Consider the following 13,757-nt stretch of genomic DNA (forward strand, 5'->3'; position numbering starts at 1 on the left):
ACCGGAGAATGGCGTTTTAGTCATCTTGCCCATGAGGCACGGTTCGCAAGTACCAAGTGATTCATAATCAAGTGGTTCCAAAAGTCCATCAGTATGGAGTTTCTTCATGCGCTTTACACCGATATGACCTAAACGGCAGTGCCACAACTAAGTTGCACTATCATTATCAACTCTACATCTTTTGGCTTCAACATTATGAATATGTGTATCACTACTATCGAGATTCATCAAAAATAGACCACTCTTCAAGGGTGCATGACCATAAAAGATATTACTCATATAAATAGAACAACCATTATTCTCTGATTTAAATGAATAACCGTCTCGCATCAAACAAGATCCAGATATAATGTTCATGCTCAACGCTGGCACCAAATAACAATTATTTAGGTCTAATACTAATCCCGAAGGTAGATGTAGAGGTAGCGTGCCGACCGCGATCACATCGACTTTGGAACCATTTCCCACGCGCATCGTCACCTCGTCCTTTGCCAGTGTTCGCTTAATCCGTAGTCCCTGTTTCGAGTTGCAAATATTAGCAACAGAACCAGTATCAAATACCCAGGTGCTACTGCGAGCTCTAGTAAGGTACACATCAATAATATGTATATCACATATACCTTTGTTCACCTTGCCATCCTTCTTATCCGCCAAATACTTGGGGGTAGTTCTGCTTTCAGTGACCAGTCTGCTTGTAGTAGAAGCACTCAGTTTCAGGCTTAGGTCCATACTTGGGTTTCTTCTCCTGAGCAGCAACTTGCTTGCTGTTCTTCTTGAAGTTCCCCTTCTTCTTCCCTTTGCCCTTTTTCTTGAAACTAGTGGTCTTGTTGACCATCAACACTTGATGCTCCTTCTTGATTTCTACTTCCGCAGCCTTTAGCATTGCGAAGAGCTCGGGAATTGTCTTATCCATCCCTTGCATATTATAGTTCATCACGAAGCTCTTGTAGCTTGGTGGAAGTGATTGGAGAATTCTGTCAATGACGCTATCATCCGGAAGATTAACTCCCAGTTGAATCAAGTGATTACAATACCCAGACATCTTGAGTATATGCTCACTGACAGAACTATTCTCCTCCATCTTGCAGCTATAGAATTTATTGGAGACTTCATATCTCTTAATCCGGGCATTCTGCTGGAATATTAACTTCAACTCCTGGAACATCTCATATGCCCCATGACGTTCAAAACGTCGTTGAAGTCCCGGTTCTAAGCCGTAAAGCATGGCACATTGAACTATCGAGTAGTCATCAGCTTTGCTCTGCCAAATGTTCTTAACGTCGTCAGTTGCATCAGCAGCAGGCCTGGCACCCAGCGGTGCTTCCAGGACGTAACTCTTTTATGTAGCAATGAGGATAATCCTCAAGTTACGGACCCAGTCTGTGTAATTGCTACCATCATCTTTCAACTTTGCTTTCTCAAGAAACGCATTAAAATTCAACGGAACAACAGCACGGGCCATCTATCAACATAAACAAGCAAGATACTATTAGGGACTAAGTTCATGATAAATTTAAGTACAATTAATCATATTACTTAAGAACTCCCACTTAGATAGACATCCCTCTAATCATCTAAGTGATCACGTGATCCAAATCAACTAAACCATAACCGATCATCACGTGAAATGGAGTAGTTTTCAATGGTGAACATCGCTATGTTGATCATATCTACTATATGATTCACGCTCGACCTTTCGGTCTCAGTGTTCCGAGGCCATATCTGCATATGCTAGGCTCGTCAAGTTTAACCTGAGTATTCTGCGTGTGCGAAACTGGCTTGCACCCGTTGTAGATGGACATAGAGCTTATCACACCCGATCATCATGTGGTGTCTGGGCACGACGAACTTTGGCAACGGTGCATACTCAGGGAGAACACTTTTTATCTTGAAATTTAGTGAGAGATCATCTTATAATGCTACCATCAATCAAAGCAAGATAAGATGCATAAAAGATAAACATCACATGCAATTAATATAAGTGATATGATATGGCCATCATCATCTTGTGCTTGTGATCTCCATCTCCGAAGCACCATCATGATCACCATCGTCACCGGCGCGACACCTTGATCTCCATCGTAGCATCGTTGTCGTCTCGCCAATCTTATGCTTCTACGACTATCGCTACCGCTTAGTGATAAAGTAAAGCATTACAGGGCGATTGCATTGCATACAATAAAGCGACAACCATATGGCTCCTGCCAGTTGCCGATAACTTGGTTACAAAACATGATCATCTCATACAATAAAATTTAGCATCATGCCTTGACCATATCACATCACAACATGCCCTGTAAAAACAAGTTAGACGTCATCTACTTTGTTTGTTGCAAGTTTTACGTGGCTGCTACGGACTTAAGCAAGAACCAATCTTACCTACGCATCAAAAACCACAACGATAGTTTGTCAAGTTGGTGTTGTTTTAACCTTCGCAAGGACCGGGCGTAGCCACACTCGGTTCAACTAAAGTTGGAGAAACTGACACCCGCCAGCCACCTGTGTGCAAAGCACGTCGGTAGAACCAGTCTTGCGTAAGCGTACGCTAATGTCGGTCTGGGCCGCTTCATCCAACAATACCGCCGAACCAAAGTATGACATGCTGGTAAGCAGTATGACTTATATCGCCCACAACTCACTTGTGTTCTACTCGTGCATATAACATCAAACCATAAAACCTAGGATCGGATGCCACTGTTGGGGAATGCAGTAATTTCAAAAAAATTCCTACGCACACGCAAGATCATGGTGATGCATAGCAACGAGAGGGGAGAGTGTTGTCTACGTACCCTCATAGACCGAAGCGGAAGCGTTGACGCAACGTAGAGGAAGTAGTCGTACGTCTTCCCGGTCCAACCGATCCAAGCACCGTTATTCCGGCACCTCCGAGTTCTTGGCACATGTTCAACTCGATGACGCTCCTCGGGCTCCGATCCAGCAAAGCTTCGGGGAGGAGTTCCGTCAGCACGACGGCGTGGTGACGATCTTGATGTTCAACCGTCGCAGGGCTTCGCCTAAGCACCGCTACAATATGACCGAGGTGGAATATGGTGGAGGGGGGCACCGCACACGGCTAAGGAACGATCATGAAGATCAACTTGTGTGTTCCAGGGTGCCCCCCTGCCCCCGTATATAAAGGAGCCAAGGGGAGGGGGCGGCCAGCCAAGGAGGGCGCGCCAAGGGGGAGTCCTACTCCCACCGGGAGTAAGACTCCCTTCTTTCCTAGTTGGAGAAGGAGAAGTGGGAAAGAGGAGGAAGAGGGAAAGGAAAGGGGGGGGCGCCGCCCCCCTCTCCTTGTCCTATTCGGACTAGGGAGGGGAGGGGCGTGCGGCCACCTCTTGCCTCCTTTCCTCTTCTCCCTTAGGGCCCATGTAGGCCCAATAACCCCCGGGGGGTTCCGGTAACCCCCGGTACTCCGGTAAAATCCCGATTTCACCCGGAACGATTCCGATATCCAAATATAGGCTTCCAATATATCGATCTTTATGTCTCGACCATTTCGAGACTCCTCGTCATGTCCATGATCACATCCGGGACTCCGAACAACCTTCGGTACATCAAAATACATAAACTCATAATGAAACTGTCATCGTAACGTTAAGCGTGCGGACCCTACGATTCGAGAACAATGTAGACATGACTGAGACACGTCTCTGGTCAATAACCAATAGCGGAACCTGGATGCTCATATTGGTTCCTACATATTCTACGAAGATCTTTATCGGTCAGACCGCATAACAACATACGTTGTTCCCTTTGTCATCGGTATGTTACTTGCCCGAGATTCGATCGTCGGTATCTCAATACCTAGTTCAATCTCGTTACCGGCAAGTCTCTTTACTCGTTCCGTAATACATCATCTCACAACTAACTCATTAGTTGCAATGCTTGCAAGGCTTATGTGATGTGCATTACTGAGAGGGCCCAGAGATACCTCTCCGACAATCGGAGTGACAAATCCTAATCTCGAAATACGCCAACCCAACATGTACCTTTGGAGACACCTGTAGAGCACCTTTATAATCACCCAGTTACGTTGTGACGTTTGGTAACACACAAAGTGTTCCTCCGGCAAACGGGAGTTGCATAATCTCATAGTCATAGGAACATGTATAAGTCATGAAGAAAGCAATAGCAACATACTAAACGATCGGGTGCTAAGCTAATGGAATGGGTCATGTCAATCAGATCATTCACCTAATGATGTGATCCCGTTAATCAAATAACAACTCTTTGTCCATGGTTAGGAAACATAACCATCTTTGATTAACGAGCTAGTCAAGTAGAGGCATACTAGTGACACTCTGTTTGTCTATGTATTCACACATGTATTGTGTTTCCGGTTAATACAATTCTAGCATGAATAATAAACATTTATCATGATATAAGAAAATAAATAATAACTTTATTATTGCCTCTAGGGCATATTTCCTTCAGATCCTTCCTTCTCGCATGGCTCAGAGCTCTTGACATTCGTTGGTGTTGTGGGTGTGGAGGGCGTGGTACACGCAGTACCGGGTGCCCTTGGAAGGCTCGGGCTGATCTCTGCCCCGCTTGGTGTCTGGTTCTGCCGCGAACACGGCAACCCCCTTGCGCTTCACATCCTTGGCCTTGGGCTTCTTCTCTTCCGGGTCCGCGGCAGGCAGCTCAAGGAGGGAGAGACGCCCTTCCTCAGCCCTGGCGCACTTGGTTGCCAAGTTGAATAGCTCCAAAGAAGTGCACAGGTCTTCATGCATCGCCAGCTCCTCCTTCATCTTGACATCGCGCACGCCGTCGGAGAAGGCTGAGATGATGGCCTCCTCAGTCACCCTGGGAATCTTGAGGCGTGCGTTGTTGAAGCGCTGGATGTACTTCTGTAGGGTCTCCCCGGGTTGTTGCTTGATGCGGCGCATGTCGCTCACGGTGGGTGGCTGGTCGCGAGTACCTTGGAAGTTGGCGATGAAGCGGGTGCGCATCTCGTCCCAGGAGGAGATCGTGCCTGGAGCCAGGTTCAGGAGCCAGGTGCGGGCCCCGTCCTTGAGCGCCATGGGAAACCAGTTCGCCATGACCTTCTCGTCTCCGTTGGCAGCTTCGATGCCCAGCTCGTAGAGCTAGAGGAACTCCGCAGGGTTAGTCGTGACGTCGTAGCGAGGAGGCAGGTCTGGCTTGAACTTGTCGGGCCACGCGACACTGCGTAGCTCGGCGGTGAAGGCACGGCAGCCTGCTGTGGCCACGGGAGGCCTTGGGTGATGGAGAGCTTGGTCTTGCATGTCCCCACGCGCCGCAGCTGGGTCTTGACATGCGGGAGCAGGAGCATGGTCGCGACGTGCTGGAGCAGGGAGCGCCCGGGCAGCTTCTTGCGAGCGAGGGACTTCCTGGCAGCTCTGCTCTTGCTACGCTGGCACCTGACAGAGCGGGTTCCGCACAGGGGCCACGCGCCTTGGAGCCATGGCGCCTTCTTGAGGAGCAGGCGGCCGGGGCGCCGCCGGAGCTTCGTCGCCCGCGCGGGGCGGGGTGCGGTGCAGCGGAACGGACGGCGCAGGAGAGCCCCCTGCGGCGCGGACGAGCTCGGCGACGCGGTCGAGCCATTCTTCATAGGCGTCGTCGACGGGGCGGTAGCGCAGGAGCTCGTTTGCCGCGATGAGCGCAGCTCGAGCCTCCATGGGTGCGCGGAGCGCGGGGGACGAAGAACCAGCTAGGGGGAGCGAGGGAGTTGCGGTGCGGCCGTCTTGCCGCACGGACGGATGATGAGACGATGCTTGCTGCTCGTCCCCCGCCGGGCCGGTGGCGGCGTTGACGGTAGGTGACGGGGAACGGTGAGGACGCCCGCCGACAGGAGCCGTCTGGGCGACGCGGGAAGCAAGAGCGGCCCAGCGCTCGGCGCGGGCCCGACGAGCGTCAGACATGGGTGCGATGGTCGGAGGAGAACGGGGTGGTGGAAGACGAATTCCGGCGCACCCCTACCTGGCGCGCCAAATGTCGGATTTTGGGTTCCGGCAGACCCTTGAGGTTCGAACACTGGGGTGCGCGCGGAGATCTCGCTTCCTACCTACCTGCACCCCTCCACCTCGCTAAGATCTAAGCTATGGAAAGAACAACACAAGAGACACAGGGTTTATACTGGTTCGGGCCACCGTTATGGTGTAATACCCTACTCCAGTTTGTGGCGTGGTGGATTGCCTCTTGGGCTGATGATGATGAATGATACAAGGAAGAACAGCCTCGTGAGGGTCTGTTCTTGGCTGGGGCGATGAACTGCTGGGAGGAGTTCAGCCACCCTTCTCTCTCTCTGATTGTCTTTCTCCGATTCAACCTCCTATCGAACCTCTCCTCTTAACCCCTCTGAACCCCCTCTCTGATCGAACCCACCTCTTCTGTGGGTGGCTGGTCCTATTTATAGAGGCCCTGGTCCTCTTCCCAAATATCGAGCAGGAAGGGAGCCAACAATGGCGGGCTAATTTGAAGGGGGACAGCTAGTACTCGCTACCCTGACAAAAGTAGTCTTCGCCTGCACAAAGCTCTGGTGGTGACGCCGTCTTGGGCTCCACTATGACATCCGTCTTGTAGTCTTTTTGGTCTTGGTCTCGTTGCACCGAAATGGCAACCTTTGCCTGATGCCTCGGTACTTCGCGGTTGCACTTGCCCCCTTTGCACCAAAGAGGAAAGGAGGACACTGCGCGGGCTGGCACCCGCCTGGCGCCCTTGATCGTCATGGCTTGCGTCACGGGCACCTCGTGAAATACCCCGCCTTGATCTCTCCGCCTCCTCGCGAGCCAGCCTGATAAGGCCGTGTCTGAGGAAGCTCCGTGTTGTCCGCCCCGTAAGGCTTGACCCCTCGCGAGGGTCTTGGGTCTGTGTTGATGAAAATGGACCGTGCTGGGCCGCCTCTTAAGCCACGTCGCAAGCCGCAGGCAGGCAAGTCTGGGAACCCTGTTCCCAGAACGCCGACAGTCTTCAAACCAAAGCCGCCGCCTTGGGCCGCCCTGCGCTATGAGCCGCCCGGTATCACGGACGCCTTTGCTGTGGCCCACCTGTACCTCTGCGTGTTCTCCTCAGCCGCCGGCCCCGCCATGAGCGAGTTTGCCTCCGCCTCATCGCCGTCAGCAAGCCGCCGTCCACCGGGCTTGTTGCTCTTCGGCCTCCCGCCGCCTGTCACTGCTGAAATTGCCTCGCCGGGGCGCGCATCAGCAGCAGTGTTAAGCTGCCGCCCGCCTAAGCCGCAGCCGCTGCTCTGGGAAACTACTTCTATCATTCTGCTATGCCGCGCCGTCTGATGCTCGGCCTCACGTGCTCGCGCCTCGCCACCACCGGTTAGCCGCCGCTACAACCGCGGCTCCGCCTCCAGCCGCCCGGCACCTCCGTCCGCACTGCGCCAGGCTTTTGCGCCGGACGCCCTCTTCTACCTGGCTGGGCTGCTGTGTTGTTCCTCCCCTTGCGGTGAGCCGCTTCCATGCGCCCCTAACGACTGCTCTGCCGCCCGTTCGCTGCTCTATGAGGGTCATTGTTAATTGTTGTCTGCAAAGAAAGCGAGGCCGAGACCCGCCGGTGCTCCCGTTGAACCGCCACTACTATTCGCCTTTGCTGCGACCCTGCACCTCCGCGCTACACAACCCCGCAGACCCCCGCAGACTCCTCCCGCTGCCTTGCTCGTTGTGGACAGTCACCCAAGCAAAAGAGGGACTGGCATACTACATGGAGTATACACTTGTGTTGGTCGGTGTTTGACTGCTTTCTCCAAATTCCAGTACGTATGTGTGTGTACTACTTCAGTGTGCGCTAGTGCTTCTATTGTCCCGACTGTCTCAAGATCCAGAGGCCACGACCACCTCCTGTACGGCAGAAGAGAGGAAGCAGCATGGGCGCGACGTGTGGATGACAGCAACGAACGGCCGGATGGCATGCCGCGTAGAGGCGCACAGCTGCGCGAGATGTCCGGGTTATGGCCGCCATCATCCCCAAGCGTCATGGACAGCAGCACTAACAGACAGAACAGCGGCACAGTCATATACGTCCAACGTCGCCGTATGTACACTAAAGTAGCATTCAAAGGCAATCAATCAAACGGGAGCTTTTTACGTGGAAACAAAGAACACCATTTTGGATTTTTGACTTTCTGGTCTCACGGCCATGACAACAAAAGCTCAGATTAAACCGCTCGACAGGAATCATCAGTGACAGCATACTTCAAATATGAAGTGATCCAGAAATTGCTGCTACTGCTACTGTTAAACAAGCCGGGGACAATCTGCTACATCATTAAAACTAACGACGCGTTTGGTTCGGGAGAATCGCAACGGTTCCCGATTGCAGCGCATTCTGAAACAATATCCGGCGTTTGGTACACGCACACCACGTATTCCGTAGCAGTGCTTTCCGATACGGGGTTCACAAAATTGAAAACGCTCACATGCGGCTGATTAGGAAAACAGGAGTCGGACGGCCAGACCAAACAGATCACGTATTCCTAAAGCAAAAAGGTAAAACGGAGCTTCCCGATACCTTAACCGAAGAAGTAACCTGAGGGCGAACCAAACGCGTCGTAAGTGGTACTACTCTCCGTCCCATGTGAAGGTTAAAACTACAGCAGAGTTTGCGCGAGAATGAAGAAGTAATACTACTGCCTTTTGGATCGAAAGGACTAAGACTATGTCCAGCATTATCCAGCATCAGTATCCGCCTTATCCGGCAAAAAAACAGGTGCTATTTACCCTATTTATTTTTAAGCACGTATTAATTCATCCGAGCAAAACTACTTTGGCTTGCTGTATTTTGTATGCAGGAGAATTGTTCATTACAAAGTGGTATTATACCGTGGAGACGGAGGCGTGCCAACATCACTCGGTACAGGTGGCCGTCCTTACTCAATGGACTCCCGCACCGGCCTACAAATGCCATGGACGTCTCTCACGAGCGCACCAGCTTACAACGTCACGGACGACTCACCCGTCCGCTCTCGCGGCCAGTTCACGCGTCCGCGCTGGCTTACAACGAGGAGGACAACTTACTCGTCCGCACCGACTTACAGCGCCGCGGCCGACTCATCTGTCTGCTCCCTCGGCCGACTCGCTCGTGATTGATTTCAACTTCACCATAGTGATCATCAACTTCGCGGCGGATAATTTCTAGCCTAACATATCAGCTTCAGCATACAAAGCTCCGTTGTTCAACTATATGCCGATTTAAATCACGGTCAAATATGGAGAATCTCAAGCCAACTCCTCGAGTCGTCTTAAGACTCGGGGGCTACATGGACATGACTCACCCAATTCAAGAATCCGGGTCATTGGAGGGGAAGATAACTCGGTCCAGGAGGCTACTGCTATATTGATGAACACGGACATGACTCGGCCAATTCAAGAACTCCGGGTCATTGGAGGGGAAGATAACCCGGTCCCGGAGGCTACTACTATATTGGTGAAAATTTAAAGGCCGTCAGAAAATTTCCGGCTCAAAATGAAGAATGCCGGTTTAAAATCCGGCTCAAGAAAAATCTGTCTCTCACAAAGCATTGAAGCTCTCAATATCCGGCTCATAATCCGGCTCAAGAGAAATCTGTCTCCCACAAAGCTCTGAAGCTATCAAAACCGGCTTAAAAGTTCTGGTTCAAGAAGAATATTATCTCTCGCAAAGTTCGAGCTCTCAGAAAAAAAGGTTGCCAAAGAGAAGTTGCTGCCATGATACGCGGTTCAAACATGGGTATCCTGCCTTATGGGCTTATCTTATTGGTCACATGGGGGCTTCTACTTTATACAGCAAAGTTATTATTACCCTTTGAATCCGGCTTATAGGCCACACAAAAGAAAATGGGGGCTTACTACCCAGGTTAAAAGGGACCAAACCGAGTAAGCACAACTCAAACATAGGTACCCCTTGAGCACAGCTCAAAATATTGCTTGGGGGCTCTTTTGTTCTAAAGAACAAAGAGTTCATAACCTTGTGATAGGCTATAAAAGCCAGGCTTGGAAGCCAGGTGTATTCAGCCAAAAACCCGGGTTATCCTGCCTGCATGCCAGCTGCTTCTTCATCAGGTTATCCTGATTGACCCGCTGAACTCTTAACAGTCAATCTTTTAAACAAGACCCTGAACTCATTAAGGTTAAAATGTTGGTTTGTCATGAGAGGGCACGGTTTACGGAAAGTAAGGAGAAGCTCAGGCTGATAAAGCCGCCTTCCTTGAAACTTGAATAAATCGGTCTGTGATGCACGATGCTACTCTGACCCTGCGTACTCCTAATAAGTCTATCTTTAAATAAGAACTAAACATATCTGGGTTAAAATGTCGATTGGGTAATGTGAGTGCCGGCTCACGGAAAGCGCGTACCTTCCAGTGGCTAATTGAAAGTGCAACTATCCCTAGGTGGTTTTGGTAATTCCTAACAATATATAGCTCATTGAGCTAATGCTATTCCAAGATTAGTATTTCAGGAAAAGCTCAATGAATGGCATGGCATGGATGAGGAAAGTGGACCCCTCAAAATACTAAGGACAAAAAGATTGGCTCAAGCTCAAAGCTCAAGACTCTACATTTTATATTTTAGTGATCCAAGATCACATTGAGTCTATAGGAAAAGCCAATACTATCAAGGAGGGATGAGGTGTTTCTTGATGAGGTTCTTGCTTCATAGTGCTTAGTGATATGCTCCAAAACCCTCAACTACCTTCCCACATCCACATATGACCTAAACCAAAAGTCAAACTCGGCCCCACCGATTCTTTCTATCCGGCGCCACCGAGTTCAGATGTCATAGCCACTGCCACAAACCCTAGGCAAATCGGTCTCACCGATAGGGATCTCGGTCACACCGAGATGGGGTTGTAATCTCTCTGTTTCCCTTCGTAACATTTCGGTCCTACCGAGATGAGCGATCGGTCCCACCGAGATTGCAATGTAAACTCTCTGTTTCCCTTTTGTAACATTTCAGTCCCACCGAAATGAGCGATCGATCCCACCGAGTTTACCTGACCAACTCTCTGGTTAGCTTATTACCAAAATCGGTCCCACCAAGTTTGTGTAATTGGTCACACCGAGATTACGTTATGCCCTAACCCTAACCATATCGGTCCTACTGAGGTGCATCTTAGTCCCACCAAAAATCCTAACGGTCACTAGGTTTGCTAAATTGGTCCGACCAAGTTTCTCAATTCGGTCTCATCGATATTGGTAAATTGTGTGTAATGGTTAGTTTTTGTGTGGAGGCTTTATATACCCCTCCACCCACTCTTCATTCGTGGAGAAAGCCATCAGAACATACCTACACTTCCAATACACATTTTCTGAGAGAGAACCACCTATTCATGTGTTGAGGCCAAGATATTCCATTCCTATCATATGAATCTTGATCTCTAGCCTTCCCCAAGTTGCTTTCCACTCAAATCTTCTTTCCACCAAATCCATATCCTATGAGAGAGAGTTGAGTGTTGGGAAGACTATCATTTGAAGCACAAGAGCAAAGAGTTCATCATCAACACACCATTTGTTACTTCTTGGAGAGTGGTGTCTCCTAGATTGCGTAGGTGTCACTTGGGAGCCTCCGACAAAGATTGTGGAGTTGAACCAAGGAGTTTGTAAGGGCAAGGAGATCGCCTACTTCATGAAGATCTACCGCTACTGAGGCAAGTCCTTCATGGGCGATGGCCATGATGGGATAGACAAGGTTGCTTCTTCGTGGACCCTTCGTGGGTGGAGCCCTCTGTGGACTCGCGCAACCATTACCCTCCGTGGGTTGAAGTCTCCATCGACGTGGATGTACGATAGCACCACCTATCGGAACCACGACAAAAACATCCGTGTCTCCAATTGCGTTTGAATTCTCCAAACCCTTCCCTTTACATTCTTGCAAGTTGCATGTTTTACTTTCCGCTGCTCATAGACTCTTTGCATGCTTGCTTGAATTGGGTTAAGATTGCTTGATTTGTGCTAAGTTGCTAAAATCTGCCAAGAACTAAAATTAGGAAAAGGATAGATTTTTAATTGGTCAAGTAGTCTAATCACCCCCCCCTCTAGACATACTTTCGATTCTACAAGTGGTATCAGAGCTAGGTTTCCATTTGCTTTGATTTCCATAGCTTTTGATGGTCATAGCCTTGGTTTCACAACCTAGGAGAGTATGGAGTCTAGCGAGGGAAATTATCACCGTAGAGGTCCTTACTTTGATGGTACTAATTTTGCTAGTTGGAAGCATAAGATGAAAATGCATATTCTTGGACATAACCCCACCGTTTGGGCTATTGTGTGTGTTGGCTTGCAAGGTGAATTCTTTGATGCGAGAGAACCGAATCGTGAAGCTACCGCGGACGAGTTGAAGATGCTACAATACAATGCTCAAGCTTGTGATATTCTCTTCAACGGATTGTGCCCCGAAGAATTCAACAAAATCAGCCATCTTGAGAATGCAAAGGAAATTTGGGATACTTTGATTGATATGCACGAAGATACCGACTCCGTCAAGGAATCCAAGTTGGATGTGCTTCAAAGTCAACTTGACAAGTTCAAAATGAAGGATGGTGAAGGTGTCGCTAAAATGTACTCTAGGCTTGCTCTTATCACAAATGAGATTGTCGGCTTAGGAAGTGAAGAGATGACCGACAAATTCATCATCAAGAAGATCCTAAGAGTCTTGGATGGAAAATACGATACCGTATGCACATTGATCCAAATGATGCCGAATTACAAAGATCTCAAGACAACGGAAGTCATTGGAAGAATTGTTGCTCATGAGATGTCACTCAAGGATAAGGAGGAGCTCCATAACAAGTCAAGTGGTGCTACAAAGCCTCATGCGAAGCCCCCACATCCTCAAGTGAGAAACAAACCTTCAATGAAGAATTGAGCCTAATGGTGAAGAACTTCAACAAGTTCTACAAGAATAGAAGAAAAGAGAGAAGTTCCAAGTCAAGGTCCTACAATGACAAAAGATCTTCTAGTCGAGAGCGAAACTGCTACAATTATGGAAGACCCGGACACTACTCCAATGAGTGTACGGCTCCCCACAAGAGAAGAGAAGATTCTTTCAAAAGAAGAAGTAGAAGAGAAGAATCACCATCAAGGGAGAGAAGGAGTAGGGATGATCGATATGAACGAAGACCCTCTCGGAGAAGCAAGGATTCGGAAAGTAAGGACAAGTCATCAAGGAGCTACACAAAACAAAGACATCAAGCTCATGTTGGTGAATGGGTATCCGGCTCCGACTCCGACAATGACTCCGAGAGAAGCTATCACTCCAACTCTGAATATACTCAAGATGAAGGTGTTGCCGGTCTAGCACTTGTGTCAACCAACTCCTACGACATATTTGATTCACCAAATGAAGGAATTGGAAGATGCTTCATGGCCAAAGGTCCAAAGGTATCACACCTCGAGTATGTTGATTTCAATAGTGATGAAGATGACTTGTTAGGTGATGATGATTTACTTGTTGACAACTATAGTGATGAATACTATGATGAAACGTCAATTAATCATGCTAATCAAGATGAAACGAATGACAATGATAAGGAGAAGATTGAGTCTCTAACTAAAGAACTAAACACTCTTAAGTTAGCTCATGAAACTATCTTAGGAGATCATCGAGAACTTTTAAGGACTAATGAGAAATTACATTTTGAGAAGCTCAATCTTGAGCAAGAACATGAGTTCTTAAAGGCAATCAATGATGATCTTCGCAAGAAAAGTTCTTCTTACATTGCCAAGCGTTTACTCTTATCCACTTACATGCCTCAAGTCAAGTCTTGTAACAAGAACAAGAAAGATTCTTCTTCTAGTAGTAACAATAATCATG

This window comes from Triticum urartu, chromosome 7A (genome assembly GCF_056163025.1).
Source record: "Triticum urartu cultivar PI428250 chromosome 7A, HENAU_Tu73, whole genome shotgun sequence".
Taxonomy (NCBI): Eukaryota; Viridiplantae; Streptophyta; class Magnoliopsida; order Poales; family Poaceae; genus Triticum; species Triticum urartu.